Source organism: Lissotriton vulgaris, chromosome 5 (genome assembly GCF_964263255.1).
Source record: "Lissotriton vulgaris chromosome 5, aLisVul1.2, whole genome shotgun sequence".
NCBI classification, from domain to species: domain Eukaryota; kingdom Metazoa; phylum Chordata; class Amphibia; order Caudata; family Salamandridae; genus Lissotriton; species Lissotriton vulgaris.
This window is the reverse complement of record NC_141693.1, coordinates 605688829-605710165: the sequence shown is the minus strand read 5'-3', so window position 1 is coordinate 605710165 and position 21337 is coordinate 605688829. Positions and strand designations below refer to the sequence as shown.

The following is a 21337-nucleotide window of genomic DNA, read 5'->3' as shown; positions in this document are numbered from 1 at the left end:
AGGAAATCTTACAATCTCTTACTCTCACATATACTCACTTATATACATCAATATTCATATATACTAGATTAAAACATATGTAGTTACTGATAAAGACACTAGTGAGACAGTCATTCACTCACTAACAAACACATATAGACACTCATCCACCCATACAGTCCTGTACATATGCTGTCTTCAAAACACATACAAACAAAGAGTCAGTCACTCATGCATCTATGTGCTAAGTAATACCTCCACCAAACTATATAGACACTCATACTGATACTAATAAAAATATCAAATAACCCATATACATACGCATGTAGCTACTTACCAACACATGTAGCCACTTATACATAAAGTGAAACACTAATAAATGTATTTAAATATTTAAACATAACTCACTAATATTTATTTTTCAGAAAGACACATATTCACTGGATGGTGTCCACTCATGATGTCATGAGTGATGTCACTGACCATGTCATGAGTGATGTAATATGTGATGTCATCAGCAGTGCATTGCACGCGCAAGTTATAGTGAGTCCGACTAACTATAACGTGGGAATTTCAATGGTTTTATATCAGTAAAAATTATATCAGTAAAATTTCCAGCTAACTATAACTGGTGTGAAACCTATGGTTTTTTCAGTGAATTTAATAGGTTTTTTAAATGCTAATTCCTAACTATAACTGGTGTGAAACCTATGGTTTTTTCAGTGAATATATATATATATATATATATATATATATATATATATATATATATATATATATATATATATATATATATATATATATATATATATATATATATATATATATATATATATATATATATTAAAAAGAGTAGGGCTCAGGGAGGAGCCCTGAGGGACCCTCCATCTCAATGGTTTAGCTTTGGAGGAACAGGGGTTCGTCCAGACTACCTGCTTTTGGTTCTCCAGAAAGAAGCCTAACCAGCTTAAGGTTGGCCTGGTCTCCCCTAGATGTTTCAGGCTTTCTAGCAAAATGCTGTGATCCACCATGTCAAACACTGCTGAGAGGTTCAACAGCACCAGAGTAACATTAAATATGGAATTAAGGCTGATCTTAATGGATTCAGAGATCTCTAATAGCATTATCTCCAACCTGTGTCGAGCTCTTAAGCTGGATTGGGATGGTTTGTTTCCACTAAAAAGTGATGAGCTGACGAATCACCACTTTTTTCAAAGTCTTGGTGGCCGCTGGGAGTAGTGAGACTGTTCTGAAGTTCCCTTGCACTTCAAGGTTAACATTTGACTTTTAAGAAGGGGCACCACATCATCCTTCTTCTCGAAGTCTGATATGGCACCCAAATGGAGTGAGACAGAGAATAGCACCTGGTAAATTTGGGCAATGTTGGCTGAAATAGTCTTCAGGATAAGAGGTGGATAAGGGTCCTCAGGGGATCCTGATCTGCAGTTTGCAAACTGCACCCTCAACTCCTTTGTCGTGGGTGGTAGGAAGAGCATCAGGTGTGTTTCAGCTCTGGGCACTGCTATGTCTCCAAGTCTGGGGGACCAGGTCCAGGTCTCTAGGACTTCCCAGGTTTGCCTGGATTTTGGTGATCTTATCTTCAAAGAAGAAGCTAAGTCCAGAACAAAGGACTTGATTGTTCTTAGGCGGTGGAGCCATTGTTTTTGGTTCAGTGAAGCTGGAGGCAATTTTAAAGACCTTCTTTCCGTTGTTATCAACCTCCTTAATACACTGAAGTATCGGACTACAGGAGGTAGCCCCTAAAACTCATGGAGACTGGGGCAGTAATATGTAACAAACAGCAATGTCTCAAACAAGGGTGTTATTTGGCGAACAAGTGTAATGGGTACAATTAATTTACCTTGGAATAAATCATGAGGAAAGGAAGCCAGGGAGACAGTTTCCAACAGAAATTCAATGTTTTTCAAATGTTGATCATTTTAGACATATTAAAATTCATATGTACAATCACATGAGGAGGAAGCACTGTGTTACATTAAATGCCATGTAATAGAAACTATACTGTGTGCAAGTTCTCGTGAAGTTTGGTGACAAAAGTGACACATGAGTTGGTATAAACAGCGATTGTGGTGGGCACAACAAAAAAGTCTTTACACAATTTGAGATACCCAAACAATTAATGCTACATTGATACAAAGAAGCAAGGTAGGGTATTCGGTATAGATAGGTGCCAGGAATTCCGCTGTGGAAGTTGACGGCGTTTCTGGCCAGTAGGTATGTTAGGCCATCATCAGGACTCGGTTACATAAATACAGTAACAGTGCTGGGGGCAAAATAAATTTTCGTATGTACAAGGATAATGTTATGTGGACCATGAGAAGACAGGTAAGATAGAGTGTGGCTAAATTAAAGCCAAGAGTTTAGAAGAAAGGCTTGTGGCTAGCAATTACCGCATGACTAATGAGGAGAATTGTGAGTGAACTACGGGCGCGAAAATATGAAGGTACGTGGACTCCTGGACAAGATAAACTCAGCCATTGCTAGTTTCGACACGTTTGAAGAAAACAAGAAAATAAATAAGATACAAAAGGACATTCGTAATTACAACAACAAACAGACCTACCCATACTAGAGAGACGACTTTTACGACGCACCCTACCAGCTTCCAAGACAACAAAAGGAACTGGGGCTAGGTCCGCAACCACCAACAAGTGTCTTTTTCTGATTCTTCTAACACCTCACACACTAAGTGTTTTAAAAACAATGGTATAAAACATGACCTCAAGTCCCTCACTTATTACAGATCCAGGAATGTAATTCACTCAATCCGTTGTCCTTGCAACCTTTCGTACATCGGCCAGACTACCCAGATGCTTAAAGACCGCATCCTGCAACATCGGAGTCGTATCATATGTGAGGTATTGACTGCACCCCTGGTTACACACTTTAAGGAAAATAACCATGCTGAAACTGGCTTTACATGGATGGTGATCGATCAACCTTCCATTCCCCTCAGAGGCGGTGACATCCAGAGACGCCTGAACAGTAGTGAATGTCTCTGGATTGCCCATTGTAACACTATTGAACAAGGACTTAACACTCTCGATGAATGGAATACCACTCTTACACAAAGGTCTTAATGCTCTGTGAACCTCCTATATTGTACAGTTTCACACTGAGTTCAGTCTAACCTGTAATTACCACACTCCATTGGTTTAGTCTGTCTCATTTTATTTTACTTCATTTTAATGTGGTATATCCTCATAAAGAATGTTCCCGCATTCGGCAACCAACTGACTTCGACGCGAGTACTCAGGCCTCATACGGCCTCCGCTCCCCAGAATTTTGTAGATAGAACAAAAGTCCCCACCGAATACTTGGCAACGGCAACGCGACTTGGTGCCTGCCATTCATAAATTAACAAACCACCCGATAAGGACCGGGTTGGAATTATCACTGGCTCACCGACCAAGCCAATTGATTATTTAAATCAGCCCTGAAGAGTCACAGCCACATGTTGTGACGAAACACGTGTCGGCTTGATTGATATTCGCAGTGATTCCCAGGAAGGGACACTGCTGGTGAATAAAACCTTAAAAAACATACACTTTGTCCGATCTATTCCTACTACCACCAGTCTAAGACAAATTAATGTATAGATACATATTGTGTGCTCTGGAACCTATTGCCTAATTCAACGAAAAGGAGGTCTCTGATCTCTTTTTCAACCACAGAGGTTACGGTTTGTCCTCTGACCAAGAAGCACCTACCAGAATTTACCTATCCATCAACCAATACCCTACCGTAACAAGTTGTGCGCCAATTTTCTGAACACTAAAAAAAACGATTCGCAAACTCATATCCTCATAAAGACAATTGTGCCACCCGGTCAGCATGGTCGACCATTATATGCCTTGAACATCGTGAACTCTTCAGCCCTACGATGTATACGCATTACAAACCGGTCAACATATATCAAGTTTCAAGTTTATTGTATTTGATTTGGATCTCCACTGAGAACCACAAATATTAAATACACAATATTCAAATTTACACAATTTTGTTAAAAAATTTCATTCTAATATAAGTTTAAAATTGGTTTTAAAAATTTGTAAAAATTGTGACATACAAATTCGTTTGGTGGAACTTTACATAAAATAATCAATTCCTGTACTGAGTTAATTCTACATTGTGAATAAACTGATCGTAAAAATCTTTTCCTTGCTTCTACCACTAACGCATTTGTGCAAATAGATAATAGATGTTCCAAATCCTGCTGCTCACTATTACATAAATTACAAATAGGGTTTTCTTTTGGATACCACCTAGATGTGATAGTTTTTACAGGAAGTATTCCGAATCGAAGTAAAACAATCGATCTCCTGAAACCGTGGTACAGGTTAAAGTTTATATATTGTTGAGGTTTCTTATACTCTATAGTTTCAGAGATATTTTTATATAATAACAGTTTAAGACAATGTTGAGAGTCGAGGTCAAAACTTAGTCTTGTAGTAAAGTGCTTTAGAAAGAGTTTCAACTGGGCAGGAGACCAAGACAGTAACAGCTCGATGTTAACCTCTGATAGCTTAAAAGCAGATAGGACATTTTTAGAAAATACATAGTTCGATGGTTCACATTCGAATGTCTCAGTTTTTAACAGGTATCGAAGCGTTCCTTCTTCAACATGTAGGAGATTATATGCCCACCTGATGATATTTGCGATTCCTTGGGCATAGGAGCTAGTCAGTGACAGCTCGAGCCGGAGCGCTTGCACTGGAACCGATTGAGATAACTTCATAATTTTTCGCAGGATCTTCCCTTCTTTTAAGTCTAGAAAGGACCATTGGCTTATTGGTATGTGCTCGAGTGCGTACGACAGTACTGGTGGAATTTTGGCACTATATACCTTTAGCATTGCAGAGAGATGTCTTTGTCCAGATGCAGCGTATAGCCGTAACAGTGCTCCCACATGGACATCGGATTTCCGAGTTAAATGCAAAGTATGGGACTTATTTTGTAAGGACTTGGTAAATATTCTTCCTAAGTAAGTGTATTCTTTTACCACTTCCACCGTTTTTCCCCCTAGTGACCAGATACATTTAGTACTCTTTTTTCTTCCAGAGAACGGTACTATTTTAGTTTTCGAGATGTTTGGTATTAAATAATTTTTCTCTGTATAATTGTGGAGGGCTTCAAGGCTTCTTTGCAAACCGAATGGAGTTTGATCTAAAATAATGACATCATCCGCATATAATAAAGTATGTATTGTATGAGAAGCAATTTTTAGTGGAAAATTACATATCTGTTGAAAACATTGAGGCAAGTCACTGAGATAAAGGGAAAAGAGTAAAGGAGCGAGGAGACATCCTTGCCTAATGCCATTTGGGGTCGGGATTGCACTAGTAAGTCCCTTTTCCATCCCCATTTGGACCTGGCACCAGGTATCTCTATGTAATACTGTTAATATATGTAGTAGATTGTCCGGGATACCCATATCATAGAGTTTTCTCCATAGTGTTGCTCTGTCTACTCTATCGAATGCGGTGGTAAAGTCGATAAAAGCAGCATATATAACCAGAGATTTTATTGTAACATATTTATCTAAGGTGGTTTGAAGAACAGTGATATTGTCAGTGACTGAATGCTTTGATCTAAATCCAGCCTGGTATAAAGGGATCCGTCCCGGAGAAAAGGCCCAATCTTTTAGATGGTCTAATACTGTAGCTGTAAAAATCTTTCCTGTTGCGTCCAAAAGTGCTATCTGTCTATAATTACCAGGATACAACCTTGTGCCCTTTTTATGTATGGGTATTATAATGCTCCCCTTCCAAGATTTGGGAATATCTCCAGTTCTGAAAATGTAGTTAAAAAGGGGAAATAGAATCTTACTCCATTCTTTGGGATTGCATTGGAGGTCAACATATAGCCTACTGAAATATACATGGCTTTAGATTGTAATAAAATGGAGTACATTGCTTGCATATGTGGTTTTTGCGGTTGGTGCACATTTGTCCAGTGGTTATACTCTTGCTGAGTCTTCAAAGGAATATACTACTATTTACTTGTATTGAACTTTCACTTTTCCATGCTTGGACACCCCATCCCCTTCTAGGGCCTGAGAAAATCAGCTGGCTGAACGGGCAGTCATTCCCTTCCGAGAGACCCTCATTGGAGCAAATGAGTTGGCTGCTTTCAAGAGCCAGGTACTGATCACATTATCGTCCTCTGTGACCTTGCCCTTGAGCACTGGGCTTGATTCATCGAGGACCCTCTTGAGGTCAGGTAAAGACACCAGGATCTTTTTCCTCATGCCTGTGTGGATGATCTACATTCTTCAGGACCTGCAAAGGTGGTCTGACCAGGTCATCGGCTTAGGGCTTTCCCAAATTACAGCTATATTTGACAGGATGCTGTCAATGGCATTGCCTGCTCTAGACGTGGGTCCTGTATCAGCTTGTGTTAAGTTGAGTGAAACTAGGGATTCCAGAAAGCGGATGGACAGTCGGTCATCTGTCTTGTCAAAATGTACACTGAAGTCACCTAAAATAGTGACGTTTGCATGGTTACATTTAGGGGCTATGGCCGGGTCAAGGGATTCTATGAAGTCTCCAGCGTGACCTGGGGGCGGAAGACCAAAAACACCGGAAAAGGATTGTTTGGCGCTGGGAGAAATACTAAAGTAGAGGGCTTCTGCTCCCTTCAGCTCCTCCAGCATGAATGTCTGGCATTTGAATGCCTTCCTATGTATGATGGTGATGAAGTGAGGGTGAAAACACAAATTTTTGTGTACCCCTCGTGAAGTCACCTTCCCTTAACCGTAATAGTATTAATTGTGTGGTTTTAAAATTAACCAACGTAGAATAGAAAGCACATACACAAATACGCGTGGGATACTAATTTGCTTGTGTTGCAAACCGTAATACATTAATTGTGTGAAACTGTCTTACTCATATAGTGTGCAAATGCTATAATCGAATGAAAGGCTATGCATGTATGCTTCTTAAAGGAATAATTGTGGCAGAAATGACGGAGAATGGTAAGAAAACCATGCATATGTGTGGCTTTAAAGCTAGGTAAAAACGAACAGGGTCAACTTAGAATGGGGGGAGGTAAACTGAAGGGCTTTACTTTGAAATCTAATGTTTAATTGTGTTTGTTTGTTTCTATAATAGTTCCGGTTATGGCCTATGCGGCCTAGTACAACATGGATGGTTTGCGAGACTCCAAGAGAATGTCTTTCTACGCATGCGCGACTGTGCTCGAGAGATGTGCAAGCAGTCTGTGCTTGTGAGGCTGGTGTCAAGGTCAGCGTGGCCTGAAGAGCAGAATGGTGCCAAGTTAAGATGTTCGTGTTATGAGCCTGGAAAAGTTCAGTGAAGTGACAAGTTCAAGGACACGAGTGAAAGAATGTAATAACAAACAATCGAAACTTTATTGTGCTTGGAACTATGACTAGGCGGAAATATGGACAATGAAGAGATTAGGTGATCCTCATCCACCCCTTGAATGGACCAATGAGAATTGAGTGTGGACCCTAAAAGTTTCACATTTTAGCTAGATAGTTAGGGAAAAAGGATATAAAAGAGGTTGTTTGGAAGAGAGAAGGAAGCTTGCTTTTGAATTACTTTTCGCACTACAACATGCTGTCGGACTGATCAATTTTTCCTTGGTCAAAGACTTTGACATTTTTCTTGACTTTAACTTTTGATGGGTCGGAGTCCTGGTGGGTGGTGAACATCATTAAAGAGTAGAGAGGCTGTTTTTGGGACCTTTGCTGTTTGAATCCTGATTTCCATTGCCGAGAAGATTGGTAATAAGTCTTTGACTTATTTTTCTGAACTATTCAGCTAATAAATGTAAACTGTTTGAATTAATTTTCTCCTTCTTTAGACGATAAATAAACTGTTTAATTGAATTGGAACCAAAAGTTTAATAAAGTAAGGTTATGGTAGGAGACCCAAAATCATAAATAAAATTTAATAAATGGAGAATTAAGCTGGTCTTGTTAGTTAACTTTTACTAGCTGATCTATTGAGCAAACAGGGGGGTTGTCTTAAATGTTTTTCCCGAGAATTAAAACCATGGTAAGATCTAATATAATGCATTTGTATATAGTGAATACAATTTAGATTAAATAGATGAAGTAGGACACTCCGCTATATCCAGCAGCTCATCCTCTTGTTTTTCACTGATCTTGGGAGCAGAGTGATTTGTGTGAATGAGTGACTCGCAGTGTTATGGGCCCCACGACGAGTAAAGTGTGATAGCTCCTGGGAGATATAGTGATGGTTTGGAGGTATGATTTGAGCAGCGCTGGATCCGTTTTTTCTTGGTAGCAGGAGTCTAATTGCTATTGGACAGGCAATGTATAGATTTATTAGGGTAATATATATAGAGTTTTGATGTACAGAAATTATGACTAACATTTTATGTTGAGTCTGTATTACGTTATGTGTAGTCGAAATTGTAAGGCTTCTGAGAAGTGAGAAGCTAGTTACTCTGCCAAGGAAAAGGAAGGTGTGGCATGTAAGTTGCATGTTACATAGTCTGTTTCAAAGAAGTAGCATCATCGTATGTTACAAGTTAGGGACATTTTACGTGTAAAAGTGGTGAATGTATAGCGAAGGCAACCTTTAAAATCTTGGGCTTAAGCACAGGAATCAATATCTATTCAGATTAAAACTTATCTCTGAGAGAGTAATAGAGTTTTCACCCAAGCTTGAGAGAAGGGTATGGTAGAGGGAAGTGCTACTTTATCAGCAAAACTAAAATTCTGTGGTAGAGAAGAGGTAAGCGCTGTCTACTGGAAATACAGAATTCGTGGCAGATTGAGGAGACTATCACTTTGGTTTCAGCGAAACAGACAAATGGAAATGTTTTATGTGGTTTCTAACTGGTTTTAGATGTATAAAGGTTTAAATATAGTGTTCCGATAAATTTTGTAAAGGAGGGGTCAGCCGGAGCTGCAGAAGTCAGAGGAGGGCTGACCTCAAAGGTGTTGCGCTGGGATTGGTCTGCGTGACCAGAACATAGTGAGTGCTGATTGGTACGTTAGCAAAAGCTGTGAAAGCATTGGTTGAAAGTAATTGTGACATAGTCTGTTCTTATTGGTGTGTTAGTGTGAACCGCGCTGTGATAGGTTGGTGTAGTGAAGCAGTTTACGGAAGAGTGCCCGATCGTTTGAAAGTTAGGAGACGATTGGGAAAAATGTTGTTTTATTATGAAGAAGAAAGAGAAAAACCTGCACAGTTTAAGAAATTGAAGAACATGTTTAAAAAGGACAAGGAAATAGTTACCAGAGAGGGAAAATTGCTTCCTCCACCTAAAACACCTGCATCGTACATGATGACAAAATATGGCTATCATACCTGCATATGGTAAGAAAATTGGGCTAGATATACTAAGAATAATGGAGTGTTGGCATTTCCAGAAGTAGGTTCTTTTAGTACTGCTGTGTTACAAAATTTGAGAGAGAAAATGACTAAGCTTGAACCGAGACCTAGACCAACTCAATTTGAGGCATTGACTGAGTTGGAAGATGAAATGCATGAATTAGAATGAGAAAGATTTGAGGAGTTCAGAGGACCAGAGGTAGATTGAGAGGTTTATGGGGAACGACTCATGAGAGTAGAATGCGGAGATGGAGAAATGCTGATATGTGTGATGGAATGTATCCGGTAAGATCAGTTGAGAAAATGGTAGGATAGAAGTGTATGGAAAAGAGAAATAATCTGTAATCAGGGAAAAAGAGTTATGGGGATAGTGAGATAGAGGATGAAGTGTTGGAGGAGATATTAACTAGAAGACCCCCTCCGCATCAACCGAGTCCAGTAGCAGTGACTTCAAATGCCCCAACAATGGAGACCAGATATACTGGCACTCCAAGACGATTTTCTGAAAATAAAGGTAGTACTGAGAGAGAGGAACTGAGATGCGATTCTAATGCCCCGTCAATGGAAACCAGACTTACCGGTGTTCCGAGATGAATTGTAGAGAATAAAAATAATGCTGAAAGGGTAGAATTAAGGTATGATTCAAATGTTCTGCAAATGGAGACTAGGTTTACTGGTACTCCAAGACAATATTGTGAAACTAGAGACAGTATGGATAGAGCAGAAAGAAGATTTGATGAAAACCCAAGTACATCTAAATATGTGCGATCTACTAATGAACTGACTAAAAAGATACAGGAACTCACTAAAAATATAGAAGCAGTGATTGTCCCAGTAACAATAGGTCCTGTGATTCCGGTGTTCGAAAACCAGAAAATAAAAGAACAGTCATCGTTAACTATTCCTTTGAATCCGAGTTTATAAAAAAGTAAGAGAAAAGGTTTATCCAGATTTATCTGAAGTTAGGCATACTAGTCATATGACACCGCCTGATTTGACCTTTAATCAGAGTCTTCCATATAAGTTCCTGATGGGTGCAGAATCAGATTCTGCAACTCCTGAAAGGAGTTTAGAGAAAATTGATTTAACGCAAACTCCTATAGGACCAACAGAAAAGGAATTAAGTGTTTGGCTCAAAACGTTAAAATTAAAAGATCAAGAACCTAAAGTATTAGATGTGGTCAGATTAAAAATCGACATGGAAGAATTAATAATCAGAACGATTGAAACAGATAGATTAAAAGCATACCAAGATGATGAATTAATGTTTATGTGTAAAAGCATTAAATGGAGAGCTAAAAATCGGTATGACCGGTTAGAGGGATTGGCAAATGAAGTTGATATAGACTTTGCAAGGATTAGGACATTACAAAAGCCTTACAGAGTAGATTTTACTGAAAAAGATATTGACAATATGAACACTGCCGGAAGATCAACTCAGATAAAAGAATTGATTGTGTTGTTGAGGAAGTGGGGAGATGTGGTATGGTGGAAGAGTAAATGGACAAAGAAAAGAGAAGAAATTAATGACAAAACATCGTTAGCGTTTCCAGTTAGAGAAAAAAGAGCCTATAGCGAATGAGTTTCCTATGAGAGAAATACCAGGATGAGGGTATGTGCATGTTCCCTGGACTAGGCAGTGTCATGACCTGACAAACAGACGACGGACAGGGCAACAGGACAGTAGGGACAGCGGACACTAGGACCCTGTGGGTCGTGAGGGAGCTGACCAGGTCACCGGACACCACATCCGGTCAGGGGACAGGAAGAGGACATTCTAGCTATGACGATAGGGGAGGACGGACGTGCTGTAACAGAGTCCAGAGAAAAAGAATAAAGGAAGCTGTGACCACCTACCTGTGTGCTGTGTCTTATGTGCTGCATGCGATGAGCAACAACACGACAGGCAGGATATATTGTCATTTAACAATGATTTCCCAAGGTTACCAGTGGAATGGTACCAACAAGTGGATTGATTTGTAAAGGTCTCAAAAGTGTTATGGGAATATTTAGATAGGTTGTTTTGTTTGACATAGTAGTACCAGTAGATTTATCTTCTGAATGCAAGATTACTGTGGATTGGCCAAAAATAGAGTACAAAAGAGATTCAAATACGGGTGCTCCGGGACCTGAAGTAATGCGGAAATATGAACAGGTAATAAAATTCCTGAAAAATAAAATTCCCCCAAATAAAACAGATTGGGTAAAGATTGAAAGGACATTGCAAGAACCCAAAGAATTAGTACATTTATATTATGAAAGATTGCTGTTAGTGTTTAAGCAGTACAGTGGATATGAGGAATTGAGCAAAAAGGGCACAAAAATTTCGTGTATCGATTTGTCTTTGGATTAAGACCAGAGATAGGGGATATGATCAAGCATAACTTGATGGGATGGCAGTCATGCTCAGTCGATGAAGTTTTGAGGCATGCAAAATATTGTACTGATGAGATTGAAGTTAAGCAAAGAAAGCTTAAAGAGAAAGCCATGTGGGAACAAGTGAAAGTTGCTGAACATCAAGTAGCTCAATTAGAGATCAAAAGTCATGATGGAGGTCAAGCAAGAATGAAAGGGAACCTAAACAAAGGAAACGGATTGGGTAATTTAGAAGAGGCGAAGAAAAAGTTTCCATGTTACAATTGCGGCAGGTTAGGGCATTGGAAGAAAGAGTGTAAGTTACCTCCAAAAGTTAATCCCGAAAATACATCATTTAATCCACAGGTGCCGAACGAGGTAAATCAGCAGTCATCGACACAACAATAGGCAGTTACCCAGCAGAGTCAGGTGCCACAACCACCACTTCCACACAGTTTAAATCTACAGAAATACAGTGCAGAGACAGGATTCTTCGGAGGAGAGCAGGTAACAAGATCACCTCGAGTGAATGTGAGTCCACAGTATTGGTTGAAGGAATATGAGAGTGAGTCAAATGAAAGTTATTGACGGTGCCTAGGAGAGGGAGGAGTGCGTACTTAGTGCAACTCTAGAGGTAGATCAATATGGTCCTTTTGTGAGTGGAAATGTGAATGGTGTATATGTAACTTTCCTAGTGAACACAGGTGCTACCCGTTCTACTGTTAGATCAGTAGAAGTTCAAAATCTTCCTTTCTCAGGTGACTCTATCCAAGTTGTAGGTGTAGCGAATAGGCAAATTAAAACATCCCTTACTGAACCAGTTGAGGCTGAAATTGGCAATTTCAAAGATATGCATCGATTTGTAGTATGTGATAGAAGTCCTGTTAACCTTCTTGGTAGGCACATACTTAGCAAAATTAACTGTGCCATTTATTGTTCACCAGATGGCATTGAACTCCAAACTCCAGATGAAGATAGATTGTATAGAATGAACATGTCAATGATAGATTCAGAGCAAAAAAAATGTTCCCGACTAATCCTGGATCGATTACAAGAATGGATTGACAAGCACGACATCCTCAGCCCCTACCAGGCGGGATTTAGAAAAAAAACATCTACTGTGGATCCAATTTTCCGTCTCCTAATGTTATTTTGGAAGACGGTAACCTTGGGGGGTGGCAGCCTCTATATGGTCTTCGTGGACCTTCGGTCCGCGTTTGACCTAGTACCTAGGGGCAAATTGTGGGCGGTGCTCCAGGACATGGGAGTCCCGAATACAATTCTGGCCATCCTGATGAGGCTACATACACAAAATTATGCTCAGGTTAGATGTGGTAGGGAAGGGGTGCTGTCGTCCCGGTTTCCAGTCGCCAGGGGGGTCAGGCAGGGGTGCATCCTGGCACCAACCCTATTTTGTCTTTATGTGAACGGTGTTGTAGCTCACCTGAACGCGGTTCCCAATAATGACGCACCGAGACTGGCAGGCAGGAGGGTGCCAGCGATAATGTTTGCCGATGACACCCTCCTGCTTTCCAAGTCCCCTATGGGGATTCAGCGAGTGTTGAATGGCTTTATCGACTTCTGTCGTTGCCGGGGACTGGAAATCAATGCTCATAAGACCAAATATATGATTTTCAGTCCCCAGGCACACACTCGCCCAACACCGCTTCTTGGTAGTGTCAGACTGGAGAGGGTACAGACGTTCCAATACCTGGGGGTGACGATCAATGAAAATCTTTCTTGGGGTCCCCAACAGGTGAAAGCCCAACTTAAACTCTCCCAGTTAGCTGGTGGCATCCTTAAAATGGCAAATACATCCACTTTTAAACTCAAACATTATTTTGACTTTGAGGAGTTTCTGAATGTTATCTACCCAGTAGGAGCAAGGAAGCTATACATTCAATGGAGGCACGGATCACTACAGTTAGGGGTATTTGTAGGCAAGTGGTCGTCTTCAATGAGCAAATCTTGCCCTGGGTGTGGTACGTCCAAGGAGGATGAAATGCATATGCTCTTCTTTTGCCCTGCCTATAGGAAAGCTAGAAAGTACTGGCTTGTACCCCTATGCAAGAACTTGGGTTTTGATAAATGCTCTGTTGCACTGAGAGTTCTTAAGACAGATACATCACCACATATAGTTTTCGCACTTTCAAAATTCCTTTTAGCAATGTGGTCCAAAAGATCCTCTCTTACTACCGCGGCACCCAGGTTTGATTTTATACAGTGACTGTGTACATTTCATGACAAATTCATTTTAATCTAATTAATTTTATGCTTTTTATCTACATTGTTTTTACTGTAATCTTTTATGACTGAAAAATGTCGAAATAAAGATTTAATGAATGAATGAATGATTCAGAGCAAAATAGCATGTTTCCTGTATTTGACAAAGAAAAGATACCTGTTGAATTTAAAAAGACAGTCAAGGAAGAGGTGTGGGATTTCACAGTAGAAGGTATTGGATTATTGAAAGGTGTGGATCCTTTAAAAGTATCTATAAAAGAAGGAGTGAGCTACCCAAATATTCCTCAGTATATATTGACAACAGAAATAATTGAAGGAATTATTCCTGTAATAAACAAAATGATTGAAAAGGGAATTTTGAGAGAAATAGTAAGAAGTCCATGTAATTCACCTATAATGGGATTAAAAAAGCCCAACGGAACATTTAGGATAGTACAGGATTTTATATACCCTGATAGCCAGCCAATATTTGCATTCCAGTTTGGAGACCGTATTTTGGCATGGTGCCGAATTCTTCAGGGGTATACTGAGAGTCCCTCCATCTTTAATCAGCTGTTAAAGAAGTCATTGGAAAGTTTGAACATGCCTGGAAATTCAGTATTGGTTCAATACATTGATGACCTATTCGTTGCATCAAGAACAAAAGATGCATGTGTCTCAGATACCATTGCATTACTGAACCATTTGGCAGAAGGAGGACATAAGGTGTCACCATCTAAATTACAGTTCTGTCAGAAAGAAGTGCAGTATCTAGGTCACAAGATTGCACAAGGAATCAGACAAGTCACCATTGAAAGAATTAGAATAATACAGGGAATGAAATCTCCTAAGGCTCAGAAACAGGTGAGAATGTTCCTAGGAATGGTAGGTTATTGTCGACAATGGATCAGTGGATTTTCCCTAATAATCAGGCCATTACAGAGACTGATAAGAGCAGATGTAAAAGACCCCATAGTGCTAAACAAGACAGAAATGGAAGCATTTGAACAACTGAAAACCAGTCTGTGTGAACCACCATCGTTGGGCATGCCTGATTATGAGAAAGAGTTTGAACTGTATTGCAGTCAACGAGAGGGTTGTGCATTATCAGTTCTAATACAGAGACATGGGAAACTGAGAAAGCCAATTGCATACTTCTCAGCTGTATTGGATCCAGTTGCCAATGCATTACCAGGATGTCTGAAAGCAGTAGCTACAAGTGTGAGTTTGGAATAGAGCGAAGGCATAGTGATGGGATACCCGGTGAAGGTATATGTACCTCCCTCAGTGGAAATTCTCCTCACTAGGACTAAAACACAGTTCCTTACATATAACAGGATGGCAAAGTATGAAAAGATAATTCTGGGTGCAGATAATGTGACAATAACACGATGTGTAAATGTGAATCCTTCTACATTGCTACCTGTTGCCATGGATTTGGAGGTGAAAAATGAAGTCGATCATAAATGTTTGGATGTTCTTGAGTATTGTACCAAACCGAGACCTGACATTAAGGATGAGCCATTACCTGAATCTGATTATGTAATGTTTGTAGATGGTTCATACTTGAGAACAGATGAGGGTGCTCTGAGTGCTGCATATGCTGTATGTACAGTGGCAGATGTCCTAGAAGCATCTTGTCTGAGAGGAATTTGTTCTGCTCAAGTAGCGGAACTGATTGCTTTGATTTGAGCATGTGAATTGGGAAAAGAGATCAAAGTTATCATAGTGACTGATATTCAGTATGGCTTTGGGGTTGTCCATCGTTGTGGTTGAATGTGGTCCCAAAGAGGTTATTTAACTTCTGCAGGATCCCCCATTAGAAATGCTGAGTTTGTGAAAATGTTGATGTAATCCAGTTACCTGAGAACATTGCTGTTGTGAAATGTGCAGCTCACAAGAAGGGAGATGATTATGTCACCAGAGGCAACCGCTTTGTTGACTCTATTGCTAAATACTGTGCTAAAAATCTTTCATCTGTAAATCCGGACAGAAAAGAGGAGCATGTTTCAAATCCTTTAATGCTAACAACAGTGGTTGAGATTTGGCAGGAGGTAAGACAAATGCAACAAGAAGCAAGTGAGGAAGAAAAAGACATATGGTTAAAAGCAGGATGTAGACAAAGAAAGGAGGATGAAATTTGGGGTAACAAAGATGAAAGACCAGTAATGCCTAATAGCATGATCTCTAACATGGCCCGAATGTATCATGGTCAAGCTCATGTTGGGAGGGATGCCATGATAAGATTGTTTAGGCAAACTTGATACAATCCCAAGTTCAGGATGATCGCTGAGAGCCTTTGTCAGCTATGCCTTGTATGTCAGCAGATAAACCTAAGAAGAAAAGCAGTTGTGAGTTTGGGAACCATAAGACGGGAGGGAGGTCCATTTACAAGAATACAATTGGATTTTATTGAATTACTACCCTGTAATACGCTTCGGTATGTACTTGTGATCATTTGCCTGTTTTCCCGGTGGGTGGAGGCTTTCCCTACCAGATGAAATGATGGAGTGAGTGTTGAAAAACTATTGTTAAGAGAGATCATTCCACGTTTTGGTTTCCCAATAACGATTGAGAGTGAAGAGGAACTCATTTCCAGAATGAGTTAATACAGATGATTTGTGAGGCATTGGACATTCTTCAGAAATTACATTGTGCCTACAGACCAGAGGCTTCTGGGGTAGTTGAGCAGGTAAATGGAACACAGCCCCAGATGTCGCCTTCCTCACGGAAACCTGGATGATCGCCTCCTCAGCGCCCGACATCGCCATCGCCATCCCAGACGGCTACAAGATCATCCGGAGGGACTGCGTCAACCAGACAGGAGGAGGCATCGCCATCATCCACAGGAACTCCATCCGCATCACGACCAACACCGACGACTCCCTCGCACCCGCCGAGCACCTGCACTTCCAGATCCACATGAACCCCAAGACCACCCTCAGAGGCACCCTCATCTACAGAACCCCGGGACCACGCACACAATTCAGCGAGGACATCGCCGACTTCGTCAGCCCGCACGCCTTCCCCTCCGCTGACTACATCCTCCTCGGGGACCTCAACTTCCACCTGGAGAACAACAACGACCGCAACACCACCACCCTACTGGACAACCTCGCCAACCTCGGACTCAAGCAACTGGTGACCACCCCCACCCACAACGCCGGACACACACTCGACCCCGTCTTCTCATCCAGCAAGGACATCGCCTTCAGCCACGCCACCGGACTCCACTGGACGGACCACAACTGCGTCCACTTCAGCTTCAAAAGGACCACGATCCACCACCAACAGCAACAGGTTGCTCGCAGAAGCTGGAACAAGACCACTGCCGACCAGCTCGCGATCTCCCTGAGCAAGAACCCACCTACCAGCGCAACGAACCCCAGCCAAGCGGCCACCAACCTCACGAAGTGGATCAGCGACTGCGCAAACGACCTCGCCCCTCTGAGGACCCCGCCTACCAGACCCGGCAGCAAGAAAGCCCCATGGTTCACCGACGAACTCAAGAGCTCCAAGAGGAACTGCAGAGCCTTGGAGAAAGCCTGGCGCAGAGACCCAACTCCGGACAACATGACTGCCCTCAAGCTCGCCACCCGAAAACACCACCAACTGATCCACGCCACCAAGAAAACTGCATTCAAGGAACGACTGGACAGCAACGCACACAACAGCAAGGAACTCTTCAACATCATTAAAGAGCTCTCCAACCCCAATGCCGGAAACAACAACATCACCCCTTCGCAAGACCTCTGCAACTCCCTCGCCTCCTACTTCCACAACAAGATCGCGGACATACACAACAGCTCCAGCACTCAACCGACGCACGCCACGACCAAACCACCGCCCCCCACCACCACCCTCTGCGCCTGGACCCCGATCAGCACCGAAGACACCGTCCGCACAATGAACTCCATCCACTCCGGATCTCCGACCGACCCTTGCCCTCACCACGTCTTCAACAAGGCCGACGCTGTCATCCCGCCCCACCTGCAGGACATCATCAACACCTCTTTCGACACCGCTACCTTCCCGGAGAGTTGCAAGCACGCCGAACTCAGCGCCCTACTAAAGAAGCCATCAGCCGACCCCACCGACCTCAAGAACTACCGACCCATCTCGCTGCTCCCGTTTCCCGCAAAAGTCATCGAAAAGACCGTCAACAAGCAGCTGGCCGCCTTCCTCGAGACGAACGGATCCCTCGACCTCTCGCAGTCTGGCTTCCGGGCCAACCACAGCACCGAGACCGCACTGATCGCAGCAACCGATGACATCAGAGCCCTGCTCGACAACGGAGAAACAGCGGCACTCATCCTCCTAGACCTCTCCGCTGCCTTCGACACAGTCTGCCACCGTACCCTAGTACAGTGCCTCAGCAACGTCAGAGTCCAGGAGAAGGCACTGGAGTGGATCATCTCCTTCCTCGCCGGAAGGACACAGAGAGTCCGCCTTCCTCCGTTCAGATCAGAAGCTACCGAAGTCATCTGCGGCGTACCTCAAGGCTCCTCGCTCAGCCCAACCCTCTTCAACGTCTACATGAGCCCCCTCGCAGCCATCGCACGCCAGCACAAACTCAACATCATCTCCTACGCCGACGACACTCAGCTGATCCTCTCCCTCACCAACGACCCCGCCACCGCCAGAGCCAACCTACACGAAGGGATGAAGGAGGTAGCCGAATGGATGAAGGACAGCCGCCTGAAACTGAACGCGGACAAGACTGAAGTCCTCATCCTGGGATCCTCACCCTCCGCCTGGGACAACTCCTGGTGGCCCCCCACCCTAGGCAGCGCACTCAAACCAACAGACCACGCACGCAACCTGGGCTTCATCCTGCACTCCTCCCTCTCAATGACCAGACAAGACACCGCCGTCTCCTCGTCGTGCTTCAACATCCTACGCATGCTACGCAAGATCTTCCGATGGATCCCCACCGAGACCAGGAAGACGGTCACCCAGGCCCTCGTCACCAGCCGACTGGACTACAGCAACTCCCTCTACGCCGGAACCACCGCCAAACTCCAGAAGAGACTCCAGCGGATCCAGAACGCCTCAGCACGACTCATCCTGGACATCCCCCGCCACCACCACATCTCCAGACACTTGAGAGACCTGCACTGGCTCCCGGTCAACAAGAGAATCACCTTCCGTCTCCTCACCCACGCACACAAAGCCCTGCACAACCAAGGCCCAGGATACCTCAACAGCCGCCTCAACTTCTACGCTCCCAAACGTCAGCTTCGATCGACTGGCCACGCCCTCGCCGCCGTCCCCCGCATCCGAAGAGCCACCACAGGGGGAAGATCCTTCTCCTACCTCGCCGCCAAGACTTGGAACTCCCTCCCGACCCACCTCCGCCTGACCCAGGACCACCTCGCCTTCAGGAAGCAGCTCAAGACCTGGCTGTTCGAGCAGTAGCGGACCCCCCCCTCCCCTAGCGCCTTGAGACCCTCCGGGTGAGTAGTGCGCTATACAAATGCTTTGATTGATTGATTGATTGATTGAACAATAAAGGACAGAATTGCAAAAATGTGTCTGGCCACTGGACTGAAATGGCCTGATGCTTTGCCATTTGTTCTGATGACCCTAAGGAGTATACCTGATAGAAAGACAAGATTGCGTCCTCATGAGATTCTGATGGGAAGAGTGATGAGACAAGCATTTGTGCCAGTTGATAAACTGTTGATTATTAATGATGATATCATACTGGATTAATGCAAGAACCTGTCTGACGTGGTAACTTCTGTGTTCCATCAGGTGGGAACTGAGGCAAACTCAAAAGAGAAACATCCAGCTCATGATCTAGTCCCTGGAGATTGGTTTCGGATAAAAGTACACAGGAGAAGAAACTGTCTAGTTCCTCGTTGGCAGAAACCAAGACAAGTCATTCTGGTTAGGACCACTGCAGTTAAGTGAGCTGGAGTAAAGAGATGGGTACACGTCAGCTATACAATCTGTGTACCTGAGCCTGAGAACCCACAAGAAGAAGCAGAAACTACAACTGACTCGGATTCTGAAGCTGAACCAGACAGAAAACCAGATACTGAAGCTCGACCTGTTCGTCCACATCTGGAAATATCAGATACAAGCTCTGCATCTGAAGGAGAAAGTAAAATTGTTAAAGTATCAGATTCTGAAGAATGACCTGAAAGTTGAGATCTGGCAAGGTCTGATACCAGTGTGAACACTGATCAAAATAAAGGTAACCCTGGTAGTCAGAAAAGTGCTAAAGGACAGTTTGAAAGCTCTGAAACAGGAACGTAAATCTTGAAACTGGTGAAAAGGAAACAACTCACAATAAGGATGAGCTTCCAAGTACCAGCTATGAAGAAGTTCCTAACAGAGTGAAAGAACTGACATAAAAAAACAGATTCAGTGAATGAAACAGATATTATAAAGTTCACCATAAAGGAAACTGATGAGAAATCTGAAACTGAGTCTGATGACAGTGAAGATGAAACTCAATTAAGGAGGAGTTCAAGAAAGAGAGCTTGGAGAGTGGAATGTGGTACTGTCGAACCTGAAAACAAAAGGCCATGTAAAGGAGATAAATGGCCTAAGGGAAATGATGGACTGAAATTCAAACTGGTTAACAAAGCTAAAGTTCAAGAAGAACAAGTACATGAAATAACCAGTCAGAAGGATTTGTTGGGAGAAAAGATAGAGATTTTGCAAAGGCCAAAAAGAGTAAGGAGACCAAATCAAAAATACAAGTCGCCTGAATGGTCATATGTTGCACTGCCTCCAATAAAGGAAGTCAATAGCAGTCAAGAGAATTTAGATCATCAAGGTGAGGAAAAAGAAAGTGAGTGAACTGAAACTTAAAAGAGACAAAAGTGTACCTACATTGGGAAACCAAAGACAGTTATAAAAAGGTGACAGGAACAAAATTGTTGATCTCGGATGATAAGGACACTTTTAAGTGCAAAGGGATTTGAAAAAGACACTCTAAGGTTAAAAAAGATTGTAATAAACGCGGAGTAAAAAAAATAAAATGGCTACTAATGATGTACAAAGATTGAAATGTACTATTTTTAGAAAATGGTGTAGGATGTGGTTAATATGTACAGGGTATTAATGTTGGTATGGTTGATATTAGCTATTGTGATTCCTTTCAGGCCTGATTTTGAAAACGCAAAGGCAAATGAGAGTATGAAAGAAAAGGCCTATGAGTCAAAGGGTGAAATGAAAAATGTTTACAGACCAGAAATGCATCAAGATAATTCCATTAGTGACTATTCTAGGAATACATTTTCGAAGTTATTGTCTGAATGTGTGAGAACAATGGATGCCAGTGATTGTTAGGTTTGTGTGAAATTACCTGCATCTGTATCAGAGGGTGTGACATATCACCACCTTCCATTAACATATGGTGTTACATGTAGTGTATTAGCTAGTCTGTTTTACAAAACCGGTAAATTAGAGTA

At 42.3% G+C, this 21337-nt stretch overlaps 1 protein-coding gene across 1 annotated transcript in view; it reads left to right on the top strand.

Annotated features, from left to right (window-relative positions):
• KLHDC7A (kelch domain containing 7A) overlaps positions 1-21115 on the top strand; it is an 83946-nt gene extending 62831 nt beyond the window's left edge. Inside the window, exon 2 of the mRNA XM_086922048.1 lies at positions 19668-21115. The gene's annotated coding sequence lies outside the window, so the exon portion shown is untranslated. The remainder of the gene's footprint in view (positions 1-19667) is intronic.
• Positions 21116-21337: the final 222 nt, after the last annotated feature.